The sequence below is a fragment of the Populus euphratica genome, unplaced genomic scaffold (assembly GCF_000495115.2).
Source record: "Populus euphratica unplaced genomic scaffold, PopEup_1.0 scaffold1.1, whole genome shotgun sequence".
Taxonomy (NCBI): domain Eukaryota; kingdom Viridiplantae; phylum Streptophyta; class Magnoliopsida; order Malpighiales; family Salicaceae; genus Populus; species Populus euphratica.
In genome coordinates, this window is record NW_011499845.1 from 4685439 (window position 1) to 4698955 (window position 13517).

The following is a 13517-nucleotide window of genomic DNA, read 5'->3' on the forward strand; positions in this document are numbered from 1 at the left end:
ATATATAATACGTTGCCCGTGCTCTGCCACGGGCATTATTTTTCTTTGTGCAGGGATTTAAATCAGAGTGGTGTTTTCGTGGGGGGGAATGAAAGCAAGCGTAAAATGAAACTTCATTGTATATCATTTGACAAACAAAAACCAACATTGTCATTTGTGATGCAAGAAAGAAATACTACAACTCCGCTAAGATCTGAGAAGTTGGCACACATAAGATTGATAGAAGAAAACAACTTTTGCAACAGTCCATCCAAAAACTTCGTAACCTCCATGGCGTGCAGAAAAACTGCAGAGACTGCTTTTCAAAATTGCAACATGAAACTGCAGAAGAGGAAGTTAAGATCACGGCAAAAGTGTTTGTTAAGAAACGGTGTATGGTTGCACGGCGCTGCCAAAAAGCTGGAAAGACTGAACATTAAATCACATCAGCATTTGTCTAGTGGCAACAACAATTTGAACACAAAAGAGCTAACTTTAAGACAGTAAAATATAGCAAGAGAATAGCAAATGGAAGGGCAGATATGCATCCAATGTCAATGCAGAAAAAAACATAAGCAACACCCCCTAAGAAACCATAAGGAAGGGCAAAAGGCATATTGGGAAACAAGGCAGGGTACAATGGTTGAAACTCGGGTGCTAAATTTCCTTTCCACATCAAACTTCAAAGCAGGAAAAAGTTGTTCCATCTTGTCCATCACATGAATGACAAACTAAATGAATAGGAAGGATGTAAGTATAGCAAACATCGAAAAAAAACAGCCATGTATTATGTATAAAAAGGATGGGGAGGTCGCCATTTACAAAAAAAAAAAAAAAGAAGAAGAATCGAAGCAACTAGAAGATAGCAAGATCAATCTACAATCTATAAGGGTGGCGATGCTATCAAATAACACTAAAAAATCCGTTAGAGGTTCCAATTGATCCAATAACAAGATTTAAAGCTAAGAGATTCAAAAGGCTTTCAATAGAGTTTTTCTAAACACAGGAGCTGAGCTGAAATGGACTTCAAGAAAATATTAAATAACGAAGAACAAGCTTGATTTTGCATTAAATACTTGAATATTCAGACGTGATTGACTTTGAAGCAGAAATCACCTTGGCTGTGAAAGTTCTAGTCTTATACTCTAAACTACTATAACGCAGCCTAAAGTCTCAAACATATGGCAGAGATCCACGATGGCATTCAACAAGCCATGTGCTTTCTCCCGAGCACCGAACACCTAGAGAAAACAATAATGGTAGTAAAAACAGGCTTAAGGAAAATGGCTTTGAAAATGACAGCTCAAATACTTGGGTAAAGCATACCTGCCAAACCTTGCAGGATAAGCAATTACCATCCCTTCTTACTCGGCTAAATCCGGTTTTTTGGCTTCACTACAATGCATATGTTCCACGAGCCTTCAAGCTGCCCCTGCAGTGTATATGCAGGGGTAGGGGAGCTCTTTCATTTTAATCATCTTTGCACATGAACATTCTTTTCTCCACCTCAAGAAAAAAACCATTTGTAGAAAGCATACTCCATGACAGACATAACCCACAATCACAAGGGTGTATTCCACAATAATTTGTAAGTTTTGGCAGCAAGCACTACGGTTGATTTCAGTCATTGTGCATTCATTTAGAAAGGGAGCAAGAACCCAGAGAGGATCTTACCTGTTAGCAATACCACATGATTGGGTTAATAAAAGAAAAAAAAATCAAATAGAGATTGAGAAGAATAAATGAAAATAACAATTACAAGCATGAAGAATTGTAAAAGAAAAGAAAACTGAAACAACAATTCTTACATGCGAAAGTAGGAGTTGAGAACTGTTTTATTTTGACATCCATGTCATTTCACGAGCATTTCAAAACCAAGAGCTGCTATCGAGAATTTATACGTTCAATTCACAATTCAAAAGTGGGCCTGACGGGCCTACATTATATAACCAACGAGAGCGAGTATAGTGCACCCAAGGCCCGTAATTATATAGTCTCCCGCAGACTATGGTGGGGTCAATCAATTCTGAAAGGCCCGATTAGAAATAAGGCCCACTTCATAATAAAAGGTTGTTGATGTTCCATCCTCTCTACAGCTCAATCAATCCCATGAAATTGAATTGAATTTCATGCTTATTTAGTACTGGTACACATAAAAAGAAATCCAACCGCAATTGAGGGTATGACTCAGTGGTTAATTGCAATTGTAAGACTTGTTTTATGACTGTCTCAGTTTAATCTTCTCTATACATTAATTTATTATCCTCGTAATATCTTATCTGTTTGTGTACGAGCCTTATAGAATATTCAATAAATCTAAAAATTAATCATAATATATGTAAATTAACCTAGATATTCCGGATTATCAAAAAAAAATACAACTGATGAAGTTTACAAAATCACATGTCAGGCAAATTAAGCTTTTTTCCGCTGTAATGTGGTGTATATTAAGTTCAAGTACACCATCGTTCAAAACATGCCATATACATAAACAATTTAAAAACCAAACCCAGCAATGTCGAATAATGGAGTAAGAGTTTTCACTGTGTTTAAGTAGAGACCTGAGGGGAAAAAAATCCCCGTAAATAGAAAATAAGAAGCTCCTCCAATCTCTCGGTGAGGTGAAGAAGTGTGAACAGCTTATCCTCCCCTAATGGATGACTTTTTCAAGAGTATAAATCAATTTGAATCATATATGCTTCCAAATATCTTGAGTTAGGGATACAGATGGTCATGAAATTTTGGACATATAGTATGCTTTGCAGGCATAAAATTCTAAAATAATATTTGATCCTTAGCCAAGTAACATACGGATTTAAGTTAATTAGAAAGAGATACGTAATTGAAAAGGGGGAAAGCAAGCCAAATCTTAAAATATCATACAATATTAGTTGAAGGGTGTGTTTGTTCCAGAGATTAAAGCATCAAAATCAGTAAAAATATTAAAAAAATATTTTTTCAAGTAACACTAAAAAATAAAGCAACTCCGATCCAAACACTTCATAGATATTTGAGCAATGGTTACCTCTCAAAATTGGACAGCATGGTGAGACTTGAGAGGATAGCTACGCCGTATGGCTGCTCAGCTAGTAATAGGTCCCAAGGAATCATCCGTGCAAGAGCATTCGTTGCCAATTGCAATGGTTCAATGCATAAACAAGACGATAAGAAATAGCAGAAATTTCTGTTTCTTTTTATATGAGCCACGAAGAAGGAAGAACAGCGAAGAGGTTGCTGGAATTTTTCTTTAAAATGATTTTTCCAAAGCTACTGTGGTGAAACATAGAAAATATTAGGTCAAATAAGTAGCTATTTAATAGAGTTAGATCCTTCAACATTCAATTTAAATAAAAAAATAAAAATAAAAGAATTAATATCTTGCTCGATATATTATCAAGAAATATACTTTTATATATATATATATATATATATAAATTAATTATATAAATTTTAAAATTAATAATTATATAAATCATTGTAAGAAAGATACCACGTAGTATCTTCTTAATTGACGAAAAAGGACCAAGACTTTACCGAGTTAACTGCAAGAAAGTTTGAGAGGGTGGTGTGTGAAAGTTCGAGTGAGGCCTTCAGGCTAAGTCTCACGCCCATCAGTTGCTTTGCTCTCTCGAGGGCAATCCTTGTGGGTTGGTGGGTCATTTTTGTGGACATTGAGCTCACGGTTAGACTTTCAAGTTAAGAATATGTTTTCGGAGGGAGACTGTAATATAGTTATGTGTTATAATTTTTTTTATGTATAACACACAAAAAAAAGAAGAAAAACATGCAAAATTTATTTTTGATGGTGGGGTTTTGTTCGTTAAATGGGTTGTTTATAAAAATAACTATCATACCTAATCACATTATACTTCTAAACATACCCTAAATATTATACTTCAAATGTTTTTTTAAATAGTTTTTCACTTAAAAATATATTAAAATATTTTTTTTAGTTTTATTTTTTTTATTTATGATATCAACACATGAGAAACCATTAGAAAATAAAAAAATAAATTAGTTTAATACCTTTTCAAACCAAAAATACTTTAAAAAAAAAACTCAAAAAACAAAAGCAGAAACACACAGTGTTGATAACTTATAACAAGTACAATTATTATTGCTCGAGCCTTGAGATAATTGTTGTTTACTGGTTTTACCCCTTTTTTCTTCAATCATAAATGGCACTTTACCTTTTTTTTAGTGTAGATAAGTTCACTATAATTAAAATATTAGCTCACATCTGCACCCTAGCTATTAAACACTTGGGATGGCGGTCATTTTCTGTCTCTCGTCTTGTTTATCAGAGCCAATCGGAGATGTTACCATATTTGAATATTTGAGAATCTGAAGATGTGCTGCTTGAAAATATTGAATTTGAATAAACAAACCAGAGAGCACTTGTTTTAGCAATCTCCAGAAGCATTTAATTTGATTTCGTTTTTTTTTCTTTTATCTTTTTCACTAAGTTGATTTGGTCACAACCCAGCTTCCTTAATCTCTTTGATTTCCTGCTCCCACGTTTTAAAAAATTGACTTAGAAGATGTGGTTTACCCTAATATATGCGAGTGCTGCATAGTGATTAAAAATACATGCATGATTGGACTCCAATGATTATGGGAGTTCTGCATCCGTATTTATGGGCTAAGATTTGCTTCTACTTTTGTTGGAGAGGAAAAGATTTAGCCCAGTTTGTTTGATAGCGTGGAATGTTGACCGTCACCTTTACTTCATTTTAAGCTTCTCCTATGGCAACGAGACAAGAAGATCTCTGGCGTAGGAATATCCTTTCAGATATCCTCCTCTTCTTTTTTCAGGTGCTTCTCTTTCCTTCTTTCTTTTTTCTTGGTAGGGCCGTAGGGAACGGTCGTAGCTAGCAAGCTAGCAGCACCATGCAACTTTTTCCTTGGGATTACATGCTTATAGTAACTTTGCATCATCAACATTATCATAATTCTATAACAAAAGTAATACTAGGATCAGTTTCCATATTAATTAATATTATTTTTTGACAGATTTATCATTGATTTTTCAATGGATGCTTACCATGCAAGCCATTAAGTTTACAGTATAATAATATATAACTTTTCGTTTCTCTTGCATGCATTTGGTTTTCTCATTCATGTAACCCATCATCCAACGGGAAAGCTACATATTTATACTTATTTGAAATTTACCTATAAGAATATGAATTCATATCACTTGTTATAATCATAAAAAAGGGAATCGCCACTTTTACAGAGCCGTTACTGCTTTTGCACTTGGCTACTGCATTAGGATTTCCTGCCCCAGCTTATTGCAATTCTTAACATTATTTAATTGATTCAGAGAATCCTATCCAAGATTGTAACGTCCAATGATTCGTACACGGCACAAATTTCGTGCGTGAGTGCTAAAAAAGAGGGTAAATCATCACTAACGTAGTGGACTATGATCGTTCGCCTGGTCAAAAAAATATGCCTGATACATTCAAAAAGGAAAGTACATTTAATTGTGTTTGAAAAATGATCTTAATTTAATAATTTAAATTAATTTTTAATATAATATTAGATAAGTTTAAATTTTATTATTTTTATTTATTTAATAAAAATTTAATATAAAATAATATAAATTTGTGTAAATTTCAAATTCAAATAACTCTCATTTTAAAAAGTATGTTAAAGAATAATATAAATTATAATTTAAAATTTCCTTTCATAATTTAAATTATTGAATTAAAATAATTTTTTAATATTTAATTTTCTTGATATAGACACGTGCACGTAAATGTATATATAAAGTTTTCTCCATCCTTTATTATATGATGAGTGGGAAGGGAAGATGAGTGAGAAGGGAAAATAAAAATAGTTTTGAAACTCCAAGAGAGATTTTATCTCATAAAGAATTCAAATCATTAAATTAAATTATTGGGGCAATTCTTGAATCATTAGTCTATCACCTTCTTCTTTTTTCTAATAAAAAGTTAAAATGATATTGTTTTGAATTTGGTAAAAAATCTATGGATGAATTTACAATTAAACTATAACAAATAAGGTCATGAGTAGAATAAACCAAACCACTGGATGGGACTAATTAAAATCACTCTTAACTATAAGGATCATAATTAAGTACTCTTCGAGGGCCTTGAAAATAACTCTTGAATACAAGGTTTGGAACTAATTTTTAAAAAACATTGGAGGGCCACGGCGGAGCGCCACCCTGCACACGTGACTTGTATGGATTGGTTGACGGATGCTTTGGATGAAACGTGACTGGAAAAAAGGCAAAAAACTATATTTAAGAGGTTGAAACAAAACTAAAAGTAATTGAGGTTTGTCAATTAAAAAAAAAGAAGCCTATAATTTATACGGAGAGCGTATTGCTTTGCCTAATTAATTCATTAATTAGTGCAACTAGGAGCATCAAGTTTTGGAAACCGAATATACGAGGGCTTACGGATTATGATCTTATTCCCTAATACATTCCAAAAATAGGACAATCTTTTCTCAAATTTAGGTTTATCGTTATCTTGACTTGAAGTGACACCGATTAATTATTATTTTTTCTTTTTAAAAAAAAAATTCCAAATCATGGATGCCAAGGTACAGTCCCAAAATTATAGAAAAGGTTATTCTGATTCGCGAAAGTACAATACTGTCATAATTAAATTAATCCAGTACCCGTGAACGCTATGGTTTACTCCTGAATAATTTACATTTCTCAATATTTCTCCACTTGGAACATGCCAAGGAAGCAACATGATTCCTGGTTGTAGCCATAGTTTAATTAATAATCACTTGCCAATATATGTATAATGTATATGTGTTCATAATGGACTGATAGATCAGCTTGCTCACATTATATCCAATACAGCTTCTTTATTATTATTTCTGCCGAAGAAATAGCTCCATATCATCCATTCTTATTTCTAATTTCTCTTTGATTGTGCCAATTTAACTCATGATTAAAAAATAATTTTGTAATATATTATTTTATTTATTATTTATTTAAATTTGAAAAACATATATAGTTATAGCTATAAATTTGTGTTAAAAAATTATTTCAACCACAAAATTTAAACTACTAAGTAAAATTCTAAGATATAATTCATATTATTTTCTAACATCTTATCAAATAACAGTTTTTTTTTTAATTTAAAATTTGTATTAACTTATATTTTTTTACTTAATTTTTATTAAATAAAATAGAAATTGTAAGATATATTCTTATACTGTATAAAAAAACTTAAGTTAAATATTAATTAGATAAGATTATAAAATATAATTTATATTATTTTTGGACAATTTAAATAATACATAATAGTAAAAAACAGGTTGTAGATCTAACTAAAAGTTAAACATGTAACATGTAACATTTAATTTATCATGTATTTATAAGATACAACCTTTAAAATATGAAGACTTATGAGCTATCTGCAATATTTATACTTAGAATAAGAGACTTTTTTTTATATCAAATAGGTTCGCAAGTCATATAATTCTTCTTTTTTATTAGTTTAAATGAAAAAGGTCCAGGGAAGTATATATTGGAGAAAGAACTTTCAAGCATATGCTAGATTGATGTAATTATATATATACAAGAACAAATTGGAGAATCTCTCTATTATATTAGAACAAATAAAGTCATTATTCCCTCTCTTTTTTCATAGAATTTTTTACTAAGAAGAGCAACCTAAACTAATTAATTTTTTATCTTGAAATCAGGCAACGTAAGATTATTAATTCATTTGATAGTCGTACGTAGCAATAAAACTTTTAGAGTGATATAAATTTATTTTTAGAGTTTCCATCAAGCACAAAAAAATGGTGAAATCTTTTAAATTCAAAAGATTTTTATTTAAAGATGTATGCCAGAAATTAATGTAAAACATTATACTTCCTACTTAGTTTTATTAAAAAATAAAAATAGTAAATTCAAACTCATAACTATTTATTTACTAAAGTTTTAGCATCACGTAAAATAAATATCTCAAAATAATGGTGAAATCTTACGGTATGATGATTCTGCACTTGAAGATACATTCGGAGAGTCCATGTCTTCATCGTGTAAGATACATTAAATATAATCCATATATATACATCAGGCTTCACTAAACTTTCTAGGTTTGATACTGTTTAAGATTTAACCTATAATTTGCATCAAGAAAAAATTCCCGACATAAAATACCATGCATTCAGTTACACATCGTGTACATGAGTAGTTTTTTCTCCCAACTCCTCTGGAGATCGTGGTTTCTATGTATCACTTGATCTTCACAAGAATCGGAACCCAAGTGAATACCTGGTCAGCACGTCAAAGCCGTAGAGATCATTAAATCACACATGAAAGATGCAAGGTAGAGCATTTACTTGGAAAACATCCTGGGCGGCTATAATCTAATGTTGTACAAATGACCTCTATCCATATACAATATTATTCGAAGTATGGAACCTTAAATATTGAAGCATATGCTAAGTCTGAATCATCGATCAACCTGCGGAGGAGAGGAAAATGAAGAGACAGGTTTTCAATCGCTTTCGAAGGATGCAAAGATGTTAAATGGGGTGTAATAATTTACACTAAAGTGGGAGATATTCCTCTTAATGAAATGTGCTCTACCACTAATTTGAGGGCATTTTCTGGAAAAAAAAATTAATAATTCAAGAATCATATGCCCACATGATCATCTTCCCATGCTATGGAAATCTGAACCTAACACATTACACTTCAAAATTCTTGATTTCCTTAATTTGGTGGGAGCACTTCATGCATCTTGAAGGTGTATACTTGAAGAGTGGCATCTCATTAATTCTGGACTTAACACACTGTACATATTGTGGGATGAATATCAAGCCTAAAAGCATATATATACATATATATGTAGGGGCGTTCAAAAAAACCGACCAACTGATTAAACTGAAAAAACCGAGAAAAAATTAATCGAAAAAACCAAACCGATAGAAAAAACCGAATAAACTGATTAAAAAATAAAAAAAATCATCTAGTCCGGTTCGGTTCCAGTTTAAAAAGGCTTAAACCGATTAAACCGGACCAAACCGAACTAATTTATTTAAATCTAAAAAAATATAAAAAAACTTTCTAAACCTAAATAATAAATACCCTAACCTAACCCTACATTTCCAACCCCCCACCTTTCCAGCCACCTCCATTTCCTTTCCCTTTCTTTTTTTTCACTTTCCATTCCAGCCACCCCACCTATCCCTCCCTCCCCGCTCTCCCCCCCTTCCCCTTCCCTTTTTCTTTTTGCCCTTTACATTCCAGCCAGCAGCCCCCCCACCTATCCCTCCCTCCCTACTCTCTCTCTCTCTCCCCCCCTTCCCCTTCCCTTTTTCTTTTTGCCCTTTACATTCCAGCCAGCAGCCACCCCACCTATCCCTCCCTCCCTACTCTCTCTCTCTCTCCCCCCCTTCCCCTTCCCTTTTTCTTTTTGCCCTTTACATTCCAGCCAGCAGCCACCCCACCTATCCCTCCCTCCCTACTCTCTCTCTCTCTCTCCCCTTCCCCTTCCCCTTTCTCCTTTTCCAGTCACCCCACCCCACCCCTCCCCCCCTTTCTCTCCTCTGTGCACAAGGAAGGCTTAAAGCAACTCATTTTCTCTTATATTGTTGCCTTTCTACTCTCTGCTATATTTTATGGTAGAAAACTTGGATAAAATCCTTGTTTTTAGTTTTATTAACATGCAGTTGTGTTAATGAGGTTCCGGTAGTTTGCGGGAAGCTATTGGAATCTTTGTTAATAAGTAGTTGTGCTTGCTTGGATAGATCTACTGGTTGTGATTCAGCTAAGGGAGATCTTTCAGATCTCAACTGAAGGGCTTGGATTCAAAGTTTTCAACAACGATTTTTTTGAATGTGATTCGGCCAAGTTTGTCCAATGATTGTGATTCAGCCAAGTTTTTTCTTATTTAATTGGTTTTGGTTTTTAAGGCTAAAAAACCGACCCGAACCAAACAAAATCAGTTCGGTTTGAACCGGTTCTTGGTTCGGTTCGGGTTATATTAACAAGGAATAGTATTTTCTGGTTCGGTTGAATTTTTATATTAAAACCGGACCGAACCGGACCGTGAACACCCCTACATATATGCATCATGGCGTAGTCATGACTAGATACATTATTTGCGTTTCGATCGAGCTGATCGTAATTTTTTAAAGCATTAAAAAATAATAAAAAAGTGTTGTTAGTAAATTTAAAAAAAAAAAGATTAACAGTTTCACATCACATAAAAAAATGGAAAAAAATATCAACCATCAATCTCTAGAAATCTAAATAATAAAAGATAAAATTAAAAAATAAAATAAAATAATATCAACAAACTTGAGTGATGAAATTAAAAAAAGAATCAAGATTATAGATCCAATTATAAAATTAAAAACAAATTAAAATTTGATAAAGGTGCCAAAAATAAAAATTTAAACCAAAACATTGAGGGTTGAAACCTAAAATACCATCAAATATTAAATTGAAGGGTCACATTGAAAATTTCTATGTCTATAAATTCATAAAAAAAATTTAAAATAAAAATAAAAATAAAATTCTAGTGAATGAAGATTAAATTTAAAAAAATCAAAAAATTAAAATTAAAATACATCACCTGAAGGAGCCAGGGCTTAGGGCCACCTAGGTGTCAAAGCATTTAGAACAAAGCATGAAAAATATTTGATATTTATATTTAATTAAAAAAATTCCTCATAAAACACTAAATTGAAAAAAGCCTAAAAAAACTTTAGATAACCATGTTTTTTTATAATAAATGGAAAATCCCTTGGAATTGAAAAAAAAAAGATGTATGAGGGTGAAACTAAAAAAATAAACTAAAACATAAAGAAAAACCAAATAAATTTAAATGAAACATCTAAATTCAGATTAATTTACTAAAATTATAAACTATTAAATCTTAAACTTAGACTCAACTAAAAATCTAAATATAAAACAAACTTAATTTTAAAAAATAAGATGAATTACAACATGAAAAATACTAAAATACTTTATAATTCTCTTAATCATACAACGTACCTAAATAATTTTATTATCACAGTATACAGTAATTCATATGCAGAATTGCATTGGAATTCACGCGTGATTTAACTTACTTTATATATATATATATGGGAGATGATAACGTTATTAACGAGAAGAAGAAAAGGAGAGACAATGAAAAGAGTGCACCAAAACATATCATGCCATCCGAATCAGACTCTCATCTTGTGATTGGTTCAACACACTCCTAGTCTTAGATTTTCGTGGGTGTCCCCCCACCCTATTCTTTTTGGTTTGCGTTCATGTGTTTTCTTCCTCTCGTTCTTTTTATTGACCATACTGATTTCGTAAAACACACACACATACAGTTTCTGATTTTTAGAAGCCCTAAAAAGAGTAAACTCCTGATTCAATCCTTATATTTTTAATATATTTTCCCTACTTCATTATAATCAATATTGATTTGATCAAATCCTATCAGAACATCTTGCCAATATTTTTTATTTTACCAAGTTGAAAAACATCATATGAAAATCTACTTCTGTCTCGTTGTCCATAATCTTTTCAACATGCTTTAATTGTGGGTATCTATAATGTTTTTATAAATGTTAATACAATATTAGACCATGTAACTCAACAACCATATTATAAATTATATCATGAAAACAAAACAAGAACAGCTGAGCCATTCACTGTCTGGCCTTGTTGATTGTCCCACAAATACACTATGGACTCAACTGTTAACAAACAGTTAAACTGTCACTGAGTGGCTTTCTACTGCCCTTTCTTCTTCTTTTTTCCTAGCTTACCTAGTGCGCTATATGCGCACTAATTCTTCAATCTTCTGTGTTTTACTATCTTGTGTCATCCTCCCTTCTGAGGTGTGATGTTGACCTCTTTTTTTCTTCTTGTTTTTTGACATTCACCACGCCTCCATCGGTGTGCATTGAATGCCTTTGCTGCTGCTCATCTCCCTGGGCGTCTCTTGCAGGTGTACGTGGGGCTGCGACTCCTATGAGCTTGGATTTTATGGTCGATCGTGCGCCAACTTTCAGTTGGATCTCATATATATTTTGATCCGTGTTCTTTTTTTCTTTCCATGTCTGTCTGTGATGATTTTCGCCCTTTCTTTCCATGTTTGTCTGTAATGATTTTCGCTCTCTATCCGTCCTTCCTTGACCGAATAAGTACAACTGCTCTGCTTCTGGCATGTTACTATAAGAAACTTCTATAATTATGTAAGAAAATCAATTACTAATGTATTTCATATCAAATAGTTTTTTTGATATATTTATAAAGAATATACAAAATTTATATTAATACAAAAAATGACCAAAGCATTGTTATCAAAATGAATCATTGATTGAACCAGTTTAAGGATGCAAACCTTTTATGCATCGATCCACTAAGAACCAACTTTAACCAAACTTAAACGGACACATAAAAACTCAAAGGAAAAAAAATCCTTTTTCTTGGTATTAAACCCTAGGCCTCATGCATTAAAATAAAAGTTATTTGTCCACAAGCCACAATATATTTGTTACATAATAAGTGACATGTTAGACTAAATGTTAAATTATCGATTGAATCATTAGACCAATAGATCAACATTTTTGTCTGTTCAAACTCTGTTTTTAATCTAATAACACTGATTTGAAGGTCTTATTCGATCGATGCATAGGCATGGTTACTAGGAAATAAAAAGTATATATTCTAATTTGAGAGGTGTAGTTTAACTAGTTAAATTTTTAAATTTATTTTTTAAAAATTATCAATTCAAGTCCTACAAACCTTAAGACCATTAAAAACTTATATAGTCGTTAATTTCAGGACCCATGAAATTAATCAAGATACACGCAAGTTAGTCCAAACACTTATATTAATAGATAAATATATATATATATATATATTATTAATATCTAACTCACTGCTTATCAAATTAGATAGAAAATGTTTGAAGTATTTTCGACTTATATGTTGAATTTCTTAAACTTTTTGTTTGGTTTTAATTTATCTATTATTAAATTAATTTTTCTTTATCTAACTTAAAATATTTGAAAATAAAAGATATATTATTGTAGAATAAGCAGTAATTAAAAATGATTATGAAATATATACGTACATACAATCTTCCAGAGTTTTACTTCAAAATACATCAAAGTTAAACATGTTCTTAAAAAAATCCATCAATATTTTTATTTATAAAGAAATTATTCTCTTGCATCCCTCTTTTAGACTCACACTTTGAATGGCAATGTAGAGAAAACATATTTATTTTATGAAATAAAGCGATATTATCTTAAGCAAATAAATGCAGCGTCTCCTTGAGTCAGCCACCATAAGCGCGCTGTCCATTTTCCACAATTATAATATTGCTGATGTTATTGCAATTCATGTCTAAAAAGATAGCAGCGGTGATCGGAAACAATTGGAACTTTTAATTGATCTCGAATTAGTGGAAATCAGGCTGGTCTAATTAGAAGCAACATCTGTGAGCTTGTATATGATTAGCCAATCAAATTCACTCTTTTTAAAATTTAATAAAGCACCGAGTACCTAAATT